Source organism: Mastomys coucha, unplaced genomic scaffold (genome assembly GCF_008632895.1).
Source record: "Mastomys coucha isolate ucsf_1 unplaced genomic scaffold, UCSF_Mcou_1 pScaffold18, whole genome shotgun sequence".
Taxonomy (NCBI): Eukaryota; Metazoa; Chordata; class Mammalia; order Rodentia; family Muridae; genus Mastomys; species Mastomys coucha.
The window spans coordinates 49,168,544-49,182,379 of NW_022196900.1; the positions used below are offsets into that span (position 1 = coordinate 49,168,544).

A 13,836-nucleotide genomic window follows, 5' to 3' on the forward strand; every position below is an offset into this window, starting at 1 on the left:
CACACACACACACACACACACACACACACACACAAAGTGGGGGAACCAGATTGTTGGAGAAACAATGAACCCTCCAGAAAGATGTGCCCTATTTACCTTGGGAAATCACCAAGAAAATCACAAATATATGTATATATTGATCTGGATTCCAAACCTCTAATTTTCAATATCCAACCAATGGTTACTAGTTCCAGACTGTAGAAATACAGTGAACAAATGATCTCATTAGGATGCATCAGAGCTCGTGATTTCCTAATGGATGAATTGGACACTATCTATTCTGAGTCACAAGGATTCTTTTGCCTTGGCAGCTTGGAGCTAAGCTAGAACATTTATATTGATTGCCTGTGACTTGTGTGGGTTGATTTCTGCTAGACCATTTAAGGGGAGGGATGTGAAGAACACATTCCTTAGAATGGCCACAGATTGTCCAAAGGAGAAGAACTCTGAAACATTTACACTCCGGTGTCAAAGAGCTAGAATGGTCCTGGAAGACTGGATTGTATGGTCACTCTCTGGTCTCTTATCTCGAGAGTGTGGGAGACTTGCACTGCTTTTTGTTTGTTTTATATCTAGCATACTGACAGGGAAGCAACAACAACAACAACAATAACCACTACCACTACTACCACCAAAAACAACCCAGTAATTTAAAAGGGAGAATGGTGTGAAGAGATAATGATGCAGAAAAATAAAACTTTTAGCCATTTTTCTTCAACACCTCCCACTCATGTCTGCCTCTGAGTTTACTTTTGTTCCCACTTTACAGAGTCTTTCTGTGGTGAGGGCAAGGACAAGTGAGAGCAGGGAGGGGCTGCACTCCTTAAGTCCCTGCAGAGTCATTTCTAGATGGTTATCATCATGCCACATGCACTTGGAATTCTTGGTGATTTTCCAAGATAAACAGGGCACATCTTCCTGGAGGACTCATTTATTTCTCCAACAATCTGAAATGAAAGTTCTTGTAAATGAAATCAAACCAAGATGCTTCTTGTGTTGGAACACAACATTTAAAGTTCATTGGAACTTTAAAAATAAAACCCTGGACTTCAGAGATCCAAGCATTTTAGATTCCTGTTCACATTCTCTATTGAATGTCTTTCACTTTTCAGTTATGCCTTATTACAGAAAGTGTACAAAGGATTATCCAAGGCATTAGCGTGTATATGACATTTCTTAACCTTTTGGTCTCTTTCTAAAACTGGACTAGTTAAGTACAGGAGATTGTCATGTTCTTACCATTTTACAGCCATCTGAGGGTATCACAAAAATGGGTAATTCTATGAGAGTACTCAATACAGTATAAGGCTAAAGGTGATCAGAGTTTCCTCAAGAGGAAGAACTTCATGTAGGTGTGATGACTGTGGACTGCTTTTTGGACACTTTATTGAGTGCATGCTATGGAGTAGATGTTGTTCTGGAAATATGATGCAGTGGTGAGTAGAAAATTTCCTTTGGGTCTCCAGGAGATGGAAGGGGAGAGAGGGTTAGGAATGACAAATATGAACACAATGCATTCTTCTATTTCTTCTTTTTGAGGTTTTACTAGCTCTGGCTAGCCTGGAACTCACTATGTAGGCCAGGCTAATCGCCAACTCACAGAGATCCACCTGTTTTTGCCTCAGGAATGCTAAGCTTAAAGACAGTGCATCACCATGCCCAGCACAATGCATTGGTTTTTTTTTCTTTTCATTATTTTTCTCCATTTATTTATTTATTTATTTATTTATTTATTTATTTATTCATTAATTCATTAATTAATTCACTCACTTTACATCCCTTTCCTCCTAGCATCTGCCTCATAAACCCCTTCCTCTCCCTCTCCCCTTCTCCTCTTAAGAACAGGGAGGCAAGGGGTGGCCACTTTAGGCTCCATATACCCTACTGCTAGGAGTTTCATTTAAGGTCAACCCCATAGACTCCCAGGTGCCTCCTCTGTCCATCCCCATCTTTAGCACATCCTAGAGATTCGAAACCTCCCCACCCCCACCCCCATCCCCCACCTGCCTTGAGCTCCTGTCACAATTCATTGATAAGGGAAAAGCATTATTCTAGTAGGTAGAACATGCCACCTCCCATACCCACTGCCTTTCCATCCATTGCACCCATTCCAGGGTCATTCTCTTCTTTAGACATTTATGTCCTTTACAGCTTGAGCTGTAGATAGAAAGAAAGCTGCCCCAGCAGCATCCAGTAAAGCATCTCTTACAGACTTTGTTGGATCAATGATTGATCCCCTTTTCTACTGTGTTCAAACAATCACAACCAACTTCTGAGGAACTCTGCAGAGTTTTCCCAGATATCAAAGATCCTTCACCACCTACACTCTTAGCATAGTCATTGCAGGAATTTTGAGGGCTCTTTTAGTAATTTCTATACCTATTTTCTGATTTCCATTAGCAAGCTTTAACGAATCCAAGACTGGGATGGACCAAAGCAGAGCACAGCCTTCTCTGAGCACAATGCTTTCCTCAACAGCTGCTCTTGTAACACTGAGAGCATCAGTAGCTGTCTTTCCTTCATTCACTTCCACACCACTTGTCCCTCCAACCTTCAGCACAGCTCCCCATCTGAAAGTTCAGCAAGTCGCTCTTTCAGCTTTTCCTCTTCATAGTCACTAGTTGTGATGTCTAGCTACTCAGTGATTTCTTGAATACATTTTTCAATTTGAGCTTTGTCACCTTTTCCTTTCAAAAACATGGTGCAAGCTTTGTTAACAATGACCTATCCAACTTCTCCTACGTCAAGAGCTTGAACATCTTCAGGATTTAGATTCAACCCCTCTTCTTCAAATACCAAACCACCAGTAGAAATAGCCATATATTTTAAGCTGGTTCTTTCTATTGTTCCCAAACCCTGGAGCTCTGACTGCTACAACCTGAAGACTAACTTTTACCCTGTTCAAAACCAGTGTGCTTAGAACTTCTCTATCAATATCTTCAACAATGATGACCAAGGGCTTCCAATGAACATGGGCAATTTCAAGAGCAGGTACAATGTGTCCTGGACACTAGAAATTTTCTTTTCACAAAACAGAACATAGGCATCTTGGAATTCACAACTTTGACCTTTTGATGTATTAATAAAATATGGGGAAATATATCCTCTGTCAAATTTCATTTCGGTAACTTCTAATTCATCATTTGGGGTTTTTTCATCTGTCATTGTGATGACACCCTTTCTTCCAACTTTTTTCATTACATCAGAAATGATGTTTCCAATGTCTTTATCTCAATTTGCAGAAATTGAAGCAACCTGAGCAATTTTTCAGGGGTTGTCACAGGTTTAGATTGTTGTTGTTGTTGTTGTTTTAAGCTCAGCAGTTACAGCATCAATAGCTACCAACACACCTCTTTGGATTTCTACTGGATTAGCCTTTTTCCTGCTCTTTCCAAAGGCATTCTTGCAATAGAGCTTGCCAGAACAGTAGTGCCATCCCCAGTCTCTTCCTTTGTGTTATTGGCAACATTTAGCTCCCATGCTTTTGTATTTCTCCTTTAAGTCAATTGACTTTGCAACAGTGGCCTCCATCCTTGGCTACTTTGAGACTTCCCGAACTTGGCTCAATAATCACTGTTCTCCCCTTTGGCCCCATTGTAACAGCTAGAGCATTGGCTAAAAGGTATACATTCTGAAGCTTAAGGCTCAAGCACCCACACCAAATTTTACATCTTTGGCATAGGCCCCAGTGTGAGGAAGAGCCAAGTGCCTAGGACCCTGGTCTCATTTGGTAAAGGACTGTGGGTAGTCCAAGCACTTCTGAGAGGCAGTGGTAGGAGCACACACAGTGAGGCAGGCCATCAGCTGCCAGAGAGGACTAAATTTGGCTTTTGTATGTTGGAAGTTGAACCTGATGTGTGCTAAGCACATATAGAGCTCAAGCTTCACTGGTATTACATAGTAGACATTCTGCTCATTTATAATGTAATCCACTTGAGTCTAAAACTTAAGGAAGTGTTCCTAGACTTTGAACAGCTGGTTAAGATAGCATTTAAGTAGATACAAAGTTAAGTGTACCAGCACAGTGTTCCCTTGATGTGGGAATTACAAGTGGGGTGGGAGACTTCACCTGGCAAATGAAGACTAAGTTCTTGGTGCCACGAGAAAAGTAAGAAAAGTAAAATAGGGAAGACAAAAATGGAAACTGCCCATTTGCAAGTTACAGGAAGAAGCAAGTCACAGTTCCTAGCACTTCGAACCTAGGGATGATTGGTCTTAGTGAATGAACCACACAAATAGGAAAAAAAAAATAGGGAGTGACTCAGCTCTAGCTCCGGCTGCTTCTGTGCCTGGCATGACCTCTGCTGCTGTCCTCGGACCTTGCTTCCCTCCTCCTCTGTCACTGTGGAGAAACAGGAAGGAATGTTTATTAACAAGGCTGGCTGGGGTCACACCCAAAGCAATATCAGAGTTTTTACCTCTTCTGGGCCTGGGAAGAGATCCAAAGATCAAGGGCAGCTCCTGGTTTTGGGGTTTTTTTCTTTTCTTTTCTTTTCTTTTCTTTTTTTTTTTTTGAGCCTTGACAGAAGGTCTGCTGAGTGTGATCTCATCTATTCCTCCTGGCCATTCTGAGGCTTGTAACAGGTCACCAGAACTGTAATCCCCAAGGAGCTTTGCCCGAGATGATGGGAGAGCAATGGTTGGATCCCAATTTGACTCTCAGGGTTGTGTGTCTTTGTGGCAGATTTCTGTCACAGTGGGATTAGCTGCCCAGGTGGGATCCTCAGCTCCCTCATCAAAAGCCTTTCCCATTTTATCTTCCAGTTCAATCATATACTCATATCTCACCAGCTCTGGTAATGGGTCACACCTTATGTGCTTGAGAGGTGAGGGAGAAGAAAGAACAGAGAGGAAGTAAAGAGAGAAGAGGACAGGAGAGAGAGAGAGAGAGACAGAGAGAGACAGAGAGAGACAGAGAGAGACAGAGAGAGAGACAGAAAGAGACAGAGAGACAGAGACAGAGAGACATAGAGAGAGAAAGACAGAGAGACAGACAGACAGTGAGCAAGGGAGATTTCTTTTTAAATATTTTTAAATATTTTTAGTATGTTCCTTGCCTCACCGAATAGGGAGGAGACATACAAAAATATTTTTATTGCTCTGAAGGGCATAAACCAGCCCAGCGGGTGCCACCCTGTGTGAAAATCTCAGAGATGCCAATAAGCCACTTGAGACAGTAAGGCTCCTGCTTTTCTGTTCCCTTTCCTTATCAGTCCTTGGCTTGCAGAGGAGGAATGCTCAGGAAGAAGAAAGAACTTCAAAGTTTTAAGAAGAGGGCAGATCTGTGAACTGCAGCCCCTGAAATAAATTGGTATGAGTCCTTAATAGCTATGCACGTCACAGTCAGACCCTTGTATCAGAACAGTGAAACTTAATCCCCTAAATCCAAGCATCTTGTTAGGTCAGAACAGTTCCACCTGTGTGGTCTGTGATCCACCAGCAAGCAACTGTCCTTGAAATTAACCCGCATGGTCACCAGTCCTGTGTCTATTTTCATCACAGCAGCTGATTAATATAGAACTGCTTAAATGGGTCAGGGAATTCATGAAAATGATTTGTTTAAACAGTTCTCATTTATTGGCACTTACCGAGACTATGGCTGCCTTCCAGAGGCAATCAGAAACTCTGAGGAAGTGCCAGTGTTGGAGTGTAGCCACTGGGATAGTGAGGATTCTTATCCCAGCACCTTTTCCCCCCTCTGTGACATTTGGAAAGTTACCCAACATTTCTGTGCTTCAACTCCCTCATTGAATATGGGTATAATAATTGTGCTTACCTCATAAAATTGTGAGGCCCTAAGGCAATAATGCATCTTATTCTTTACATGGCATATAGAAAGTGTCTATTCTGACCACAGTGATGATAATGGATGTGTATCTTTAACATTTAACTATGATTTTGCTTATTCAAGGTCAAGTATTCTAGTTTAATGAGGTTGTTCAAACACTGTAAAGGTTCCTCGATTTCAAGACTGTAGCTCTATTGCTCTCTCCTCTTTATGCTGCTTCCTTTGAAGAGGTATGTATGTTCTAGTCCAGTGGCTGAAAACTTTCCAGCAGTGAATACCATGCTGATTTAACTCTCCTGTGCCCTTGGTCTGTGAATCATCAAATCAGGGGAGCATAGAAGTGTGTTGGTGAAAATGGGGGAGGAGCAAGGAGAAAAAAAAAAAGTCACATTATTCACTTCCCAAATGTCTTCCGAAAACAGTGACCGCTTCCCAGGTCCTTCTTTCTGCTGTTCTGTGGGTATGGAAGAACTCTCAACTGCTACTGAGCTGTTCCAGTCAATTCCCAGGTAGATTTGCCAAGTATGATCCCAGCAGGACACCTTTGAAATACTAGGCTTTTGGATTAAAGCTTTGAACGAGTTTGCCAGACTGAGTCAGTCATGATTGAAGGACATCGCCCTCTATGGGCTAGTTGTCTATAAGAAACTGAATTCCCTTACCACACATGGCCTTGGTAAAGCTCCTCAGGCAGAGAGCTCTTCAGGCTTGAAGTTCAGTAGCTAAGTTAAAAATGTTCCAGTTCCAGTAGAGCTCAGATCTCATCTGGAACTTGAAACTGTGCTCAGCCAAGCCCTTCCCAAATCCTGCTTTTGAAGTTAATAGCTTATGGTCTTGGGCACTAACTTTGAACTTCTCTGAGGAATTCATCTCTGAAATATGGGCAATAAAACCTTTCGCCTAGGTTATTGTGAGACCTCAGTAAGATTTGTATTATAAAATTCTCTATTATAGACGTTCCACACACATGAACGCCCTGGTTTTATCCTTTTCCTATTTCTTTTCAAAGTTTCTTAGGGTCACACAGGAGTCCTGCTTTCTCAGTGCTAAGCCATTTTATAAAAAGCGAGTCAGCCTCTGGTATAGGCTTAAGCTACCCTCATGTGTTTCGATGACTTGCAAGTCAGAGGGCCACGGTTGGCATTTATATTTTGCCTTATGCTGGTCACGTGCAGCAGATATATCTAGGTAACTGGAGAACATGGGAAAGCATAGGTGCTTCCCAATGAGTCACTGCATATCCGGTGCTTTTTAGCATGTGCAGGGCTCTGTGATTATGTGGTGGTACCCAGGCCTTTCCCTTCCCGTTTTACAGACTGGAGAAATGAAACACAGGAAGACGAAAGGTGGTTTCCCAAGTCTATAAACCAAGGGCAGGGCAGAGCCAGAGTAGACTCTGTCCAAGCTTAATTTCTTGCCTAGAACATTACTATTAATATTTAAAATACTAAAATTATTACTATTGATATTTAAAATATTAAAATTATTATAATAATTGTTTATATGTGGATAAGCAGGATGAAGGAAACAAAACTTAACTCTACAGTGATAGGTTCTCATACAAAACCTTCTGGGGTTTCCTCTATGTTCCTGCCCTTGTTATTAACATTTCCACCACAGAGGCCAAAGCATAGTCTCTTCATGGTGCAGAGGCTGATGTAGGCATTGTCCATGCATTAAAGTACCAGGCATGATTTCTTTCTTATTGAGTGGGGCTTATAGCTGTTGGTTACTGCCAAGACATAATTACTACTATTGCTCGTTTAGGAATATCTTGTTGGACTGGTCATTGTTGGAGTTCATAGGTGTCACAGTTGGGTAAGACTTTTAATTACCTCCCTCAATATGATATTTCCTGGCTCCACAAAAAGAATACAGCTACCTAAAAATAAATACAATTAATTGTTTTTTTCTTCCCTTTGGCAGCTTGCATAGCGTCTTCTGCTCCTTGGAAACTGGTCCTCTGGGAGGAGGCTTCCAGGGCATTTCAGCTCACTTCCTCTCAGCTCTGTGTCTGAAGCGTGTGGTGTGCTCAGCAACAGGGGCTTACCTTCAACACTGGGTGGTAGTTAGGAGAACACCTATAGCCTAGATTATTTGGGGAGTATTTTGGACTACTCTAATGAACAACTCGAAAGGAGGTTTCTCAGACATGGTCCTGCAATTTTTGTTTGATAGTCCATTTATGGCTTTTGTGAGGGGTATTATACTCAAAATGGTGTAACTTTATTTATGTTATGTACTTACATACACACATACACCTACTTGTGTTATATGTGATTTTAGGCAACTATACAATAACATGGCTCCCTAGGGCTTTTTCAAGCATCCTTAGTGCTTTTGATCCATCCCCACTTTCTCTCTATATTGTCCTCCCTCCCACCTCCCCACTTAAACCCCATTTCCCCTTTATATCACTTTAATCCTGTGATTCCCTTCTCTAGAGCTACACTCCTGATCTACAGTCTTACTTTTCTGCTTTCTGTGGTTCCTCCAGGTTATATACTCACCTCTGAAGATCTAGAATGAGGAACGACAGCTGAGAGAGAACATGCAGTGTCGGTCCTTCTGCATCTGGGTTACTTCACTCAACATGTTATTTTATAGTTCCACAAAAGAGAATACAGCTACTTAAAAATAAATATAAAAGAAACTTACAATCTTACAGAAAAAACCTTAACTGAGCACAACTTCCTTTTTATATTGTATTACAACTGCACTCGTTCTTAATTTTTAAATTAAGCCTTTGAGATTAATAATGCACATTACTGTTGCACATTAAATGTATTGGTTGCACAAGAGAAATAGTGCTGAAATCATTCAACTTTGTATGCTGCTACTTTGTTGAAAGAGTTTATCAGTTCTTAGAAGTTTTTGATGGAGTATTTAATGTCACATGTATAAAATAATGACACCTTTAAATAATGGTAGTTTGACTTTGTCTCTTACTGTTTATATCACTTTATATTCTTTTGTCCTGCTGCCATAGCTAAGAGTTCAGACACTATCTTGAGAAGGAGTGTAGACAATGGACATATGTGTCTTGCTCTTAGCAGGTAGTGTGACGTTGGCTTTAGGCTTGTTCTATAATGCTTTTGTTCTGTTGATGTATGCTCCTTCCATCTCTACCTAGTCCATGACTATTGTCATGAAAGGATACTGGATTTTATCAAAGGCTTTTGTATTTATCTACTGAGGCAATCATGTGATTCTATCTTTGAGTCTATCTATGTATGTAATAGATAACCTTAATGGATTTATCTACGTTTAGCTGTGAAATGAAGCCAACCTGGTCATGACGAATGTTCTTTCTGGTGTAATCTTGAATTCAGGGTGCCAGTATTCATTGACAATTTTTGCGTCTATGTTTATCAGTGAGGTTGGTCTGTACTGTGTGTGTGTCCACACATGTGTGGGCACACATGAGAGTGTGTTTATCTGACTTTGACAACCATAGTAATGTGAACATAGGCATGGGAAACTCTCCATGAGTCTTATGATGGACAGCAGGACTGAGGTGAATAGTATAAGTTCCCACCAAAGCATATAAGAGGTGTCTTCTATAGCCAAGCTGATGAAAGAAAGGATAACAAGTAACAGTTTAGCAGAAGGACCGGGAGAGAGAGTTTTCTCTGAAGGATAAGGAACAGATGAAGGGAGGCTTCCAGGGCAGAGAACTAGGTTGACAGGTGCCACTCCTATGATAGCCCCAGGCCCAGACATGATGGCACTGAGGAAATAAACTTACAAAGACAGAAACGTCAGGCAGTACAGCTCTGAGGGAAAAGGGTCAGAGAGGGGAGACTATTATTAGTATTTAGAAGCCTGTTGTGTGGCAAGGGGAAGAGATCTATATGTGCCAATGTGCAGGACAATGACGACAGATGGCTGCAATGAGAGGAAGATCTAAACCAAGCGGAGACCTCTCACAGTCAACTCATAGACCGCACATTGACCCTTCTAACCTAATGCGTTTCTTGGTCACTAATGATAGAAGTGTTAGGGTGGACAATTATTTACTTGAAGTGTTGTAAAGAACAAAAGCTATAGAACAGTAAGTATTATGTTAGTTTCCTTTTAAGACCTATGAATGCATCATTTGCATATGCCACCATACAAGCTGATAATCACTTGCCTTGTGCCATGATTCCCCCCAGCTTTTATAGGTATACATTGCTTACACAATTTAGAAAAATTTAAACAGCATTTTTTTTAACATTGTGAAAGCTTAATTTTATTTTCTGAGGTCATTACTAAGGACGGAGATTTGAATCAACATGTGTAACTTAAAACCTCAATTTTGTTCAGGAAAATTTTAACTCTCTTGTCAGGGGATTGTGGTGGAAATGGGAAAATGAAGTGTGGAGATAATGGGGGTACAAAAGGAAGTTTAGTCTAAAAGCTTCCAATAAGCAAACAATCTATTGTGAAGCCCCACTGAGAAGTGAAAGAGGGCAAAGCTAAGTTGATTGAAACTGAATTGTCACAAAAACAGGTCTGTCAGAAAATTGTGCAAACCCCAGATGGAAAACGAAGATAGATCAGTCTTCTCTTTTTCCTCTCTGATTTTAAGGCTCTTTATAATAAACAAAAATGTTCCTAAAATACTATGTTCCCTTCCATATTGGGAAGTATTTTTATATTTCAGTCTTCTCTCATCATTTAATGATATCTGTCTGTCTATCTATCTATGTCTCTATCTTGAACGGAGTAGCCTTTTCCAAATTTCAAGTTCTCTGGAAGTTATATCTGTCATGTGAGAAAAGAAAGGCCCATGGCTGTGGGGTAGACTAGTCCCGTCTTTCACCACGTCACAGCCCAAGGTAGTTTTAGATAAGTTGGAAGTTGATAGCAGTATTTACATAGTCAGTGTGGTCTGCCTCCAGGAGAGAGCTAGGTGTTTTATGACCACCAGCTTTATGAGTTGTAGCTATAAAATCATCAATCTCTTAAAGCAAACATGCCACAATGTCTGCATCCAAATGGGAATTGTCCTTCAGAGTTATGACCTTGGGGAAATTTCAGACATACTGGCATAAAACATACTTAAATCCTTCCTGGAAACATATATCAAAACCAGTCTTTCACAGTGTCACCAACTCTTTCTATTTGCCTGCCTCTTTCTCTGTCTCTTCCATATATACACAAAGACAGAAATTATTAGTCACAATTTTATATTGCTTGATAACTAATTTCTTTTTATTTGTTGTTTTTACATGTGCATGTATATACTTATACATGTTTACATGCATGTTGGTTTGTATATGTGCATGCAGAGGTTGACTTGGAGTGTGTTCCTCAATTGCTCTTTGATTTATGTACTGAAGCCATGTCGTGATGAGCCTGGAGCTTGCAGATTTGGTTAAGATCACTAGCTAAGTACTGTCCCCACAGATCCCTTGGCTCCACTCACTGGGATTGCCCAGTTGGTTTTTATGTAGTCACAGAAGACCCATGCTTCAGTCTTCATGCTTCCATAGCAAACATTTCCTCTACTGAGCCATATCCCTAGCTCAGTTTTATTTTTTATATTTTCTGGCTATGATTATCTTGGCTGCTTGAAGTCAAATTCATTCTTTGTTTGCTGTTTGTTCTGTTTTTGGAATCAGGGTTTCTCTATATAGCCCTGCTGTCCTGGAACTCATACTGCAGATGAGGCTGACCTCCAAGTCAGAGATCTGCTTGCCCCTGCCTTCCTACTGCTGAGATTAAAGGCAAGTAAGACCATTACCCATTCTTATAACTGAAGAAGTTACAATAAAGACATTACAACCAAAGAAGTATACAGAAAGGCAGGTGTTTCTTATTCCACATTCAAAGAAGAGTTATAAAAATATGAGGCACTTTGGCAGTCCCCTTAGCATGTTATCAAGCAGCATGAAAATTGTGGCTAATAAGTTCTGACTTTTTGATATATGAAAGAGGCAGAGATGTTAGCAGAATGTTATACTGAAGGATGCCTCTGCTTCATATCCCATCTTCTATGTGTGCTGCTTCTTATATTAACTCTTTGTTCTGAATTAATGACTGCCACTTAGTTTGCTTTATTAATGTGATAAAAACACCATGTTCAAAACAGCCTAAGGAAGAAGGCGTTTATTTGACTTACTTATTTTGGGTCGTGATGTGTTGAGAGTAGCCAAGGCAGGATTGCACTGTAGCAGAGACATGGAGGAATGCTGCTTACTTTCTTGCTTGCTCATAGAGTGCTGAGCCTGCATTCTTATACAATGCAGGACCACCTGTTCAGGGGATACTACCCACTGTTGTTGAAAATATTTAATCCCATTCCAGGCTTTCTGCCTTGCCTTTGACCATTTAGTTTCTGTATAAAACATACACACAACCTTTATATTTATAATAAGCCTTAATCAACACTAGAGCTGGGGATATCTACCCTCTATGCCATTATGTCTATTTCCTAGGCAATAACCCCATTATATAATTTGCTCTGTTAGGCCTGGGCTGCTATTAACTCCAATTAGTCTACCCTCATGACCATTATTCTAGGATTCTTAGCCCATGGCAGCTTCTTCTCTCTCTACCTTCTCTCACCTTGTGGTTCTCCTCAGACCCCAAGCCCGGGAATGCTAAACTCTGCCTGTGTCTCTTCTGCTTGGCTATTGGCTGTCCACATCTTTATTCACCAATTGGGGATAACTCGGGGGGCAATGTCACAGTATCACCTGAGTCTACATGTGGTCTCTGGGAGCAACCAGTATTTAGCATAGCAAAAGACCAAGCCTCAACAACCCACAGTGAGCTCTGACCTCCCACATGGATCATTAAGATACTATCCCACAGACTTATTGAGGCAATCTCAGTTAAGATTCCCTCTTCTCACATACATTTAGGTTTGTGTCAAGTTGACAAAAACCAACCAGCACAATGGGCTCATTGTCAACTTGAAACATGAAATCTCAACTTGGCCCCCAAATCTCACGTTATTGTCATCAAAATATAAAACATAGATAACTTTAAAAGTTCCATAGTCTTTAAAAAATTTCTATCACTCAAAAGTTCTATGTCATTTTTAAATGTCCAACATCTTTTAAAAGTCCAGAGTCTTTCCAAAACCCAAGGTCTCTTAACGGTGGACTCCTATATAATCAAAAATAACTTACGCCATATTTCAAGAGGCAAGAACCAGGGCATAATCACAATCTAAACAAAGCAAAGCCAAACTCCACCTGCGTAAATTAAATCTTGTAGCTCAATGTCCTGCATCTGGGATTTACTCAAAATCTGGGTTCCCAAGGGCTCGGGCAGCTCTACCTCACAGGCTCTGTGAACGTAGCCTGGCTCATAGACTTAGGTTGGCACCACACCACAGCTGTTGCTGTACTAGGTGCTCATCCCACTTCAATATTTTGGAGTCTCCATAGTTCACACCTTCACCAGTGGCCTCTCCTAGTGCCAAGTTTCTGCTGCTCTCCAGAATCACTACACTCCTTCGAGACCAGTGTCATCTGGTAGACTCTTGCATGTTAACAAGTTTGATCACCAGACATGAGATGTAGCCTTGCTTCCAGCTCTGTGTGCTCACCCTGAGGATGATTTAACCCCAACGATGCTGGTCTCGTCTTAATCACAGCAGATTTGATAGCCACTAGCCTAGCCAACTAGCATCCATCGCTCCAGTAAAGCCAAAGTTTCACTTTGGTAGTTCTTCTCTCTTGTGGCCACTGATTCTACAACCCCACCTGACCAGATACTACAAATTTGCAACTCAAAATAGCATAGAAACTGCCCTGAGAGTCTTTGCTTTGCTCTGAAACTTCACAAACCATGGTTCCATCATCTGTATTATTTATTTCAGCTCTCTCTTCCACATTCCTTCAATAGCTCACCAAGCTTTGAGCAGTTAAAAGCTTCTCCAGCCCGAGATTCCAAAGTCCTTCCAGAATCCTCCCCCAAAGCAACAAGGTCAGGTCCGTCACAGCAATGCCTCATAAACCTGGCACCAATTTCAATTGTGCTTGTTAGTTTCTGTCAACTTGACACAAACCTAGACAAAGCTGAGGAATCGCCTCCATCAGACTGGCCTG

The 13,836-nt window shown here is 41.0% G+C and overlaps 1 pseudogene; it reads right to left on the minus strand.

The window, feature by feature from the left end:
* Positions 1 to 2,046: 2,046 nt before the first annotated feature.
* LOC116095722 lies at positions 2,047 to 9,933 on the minus strand (annotated as a pseudogene).
* Between the last annotated feature and the right edge of the window lie 3,903 nt (positions 9,934 to 13,836).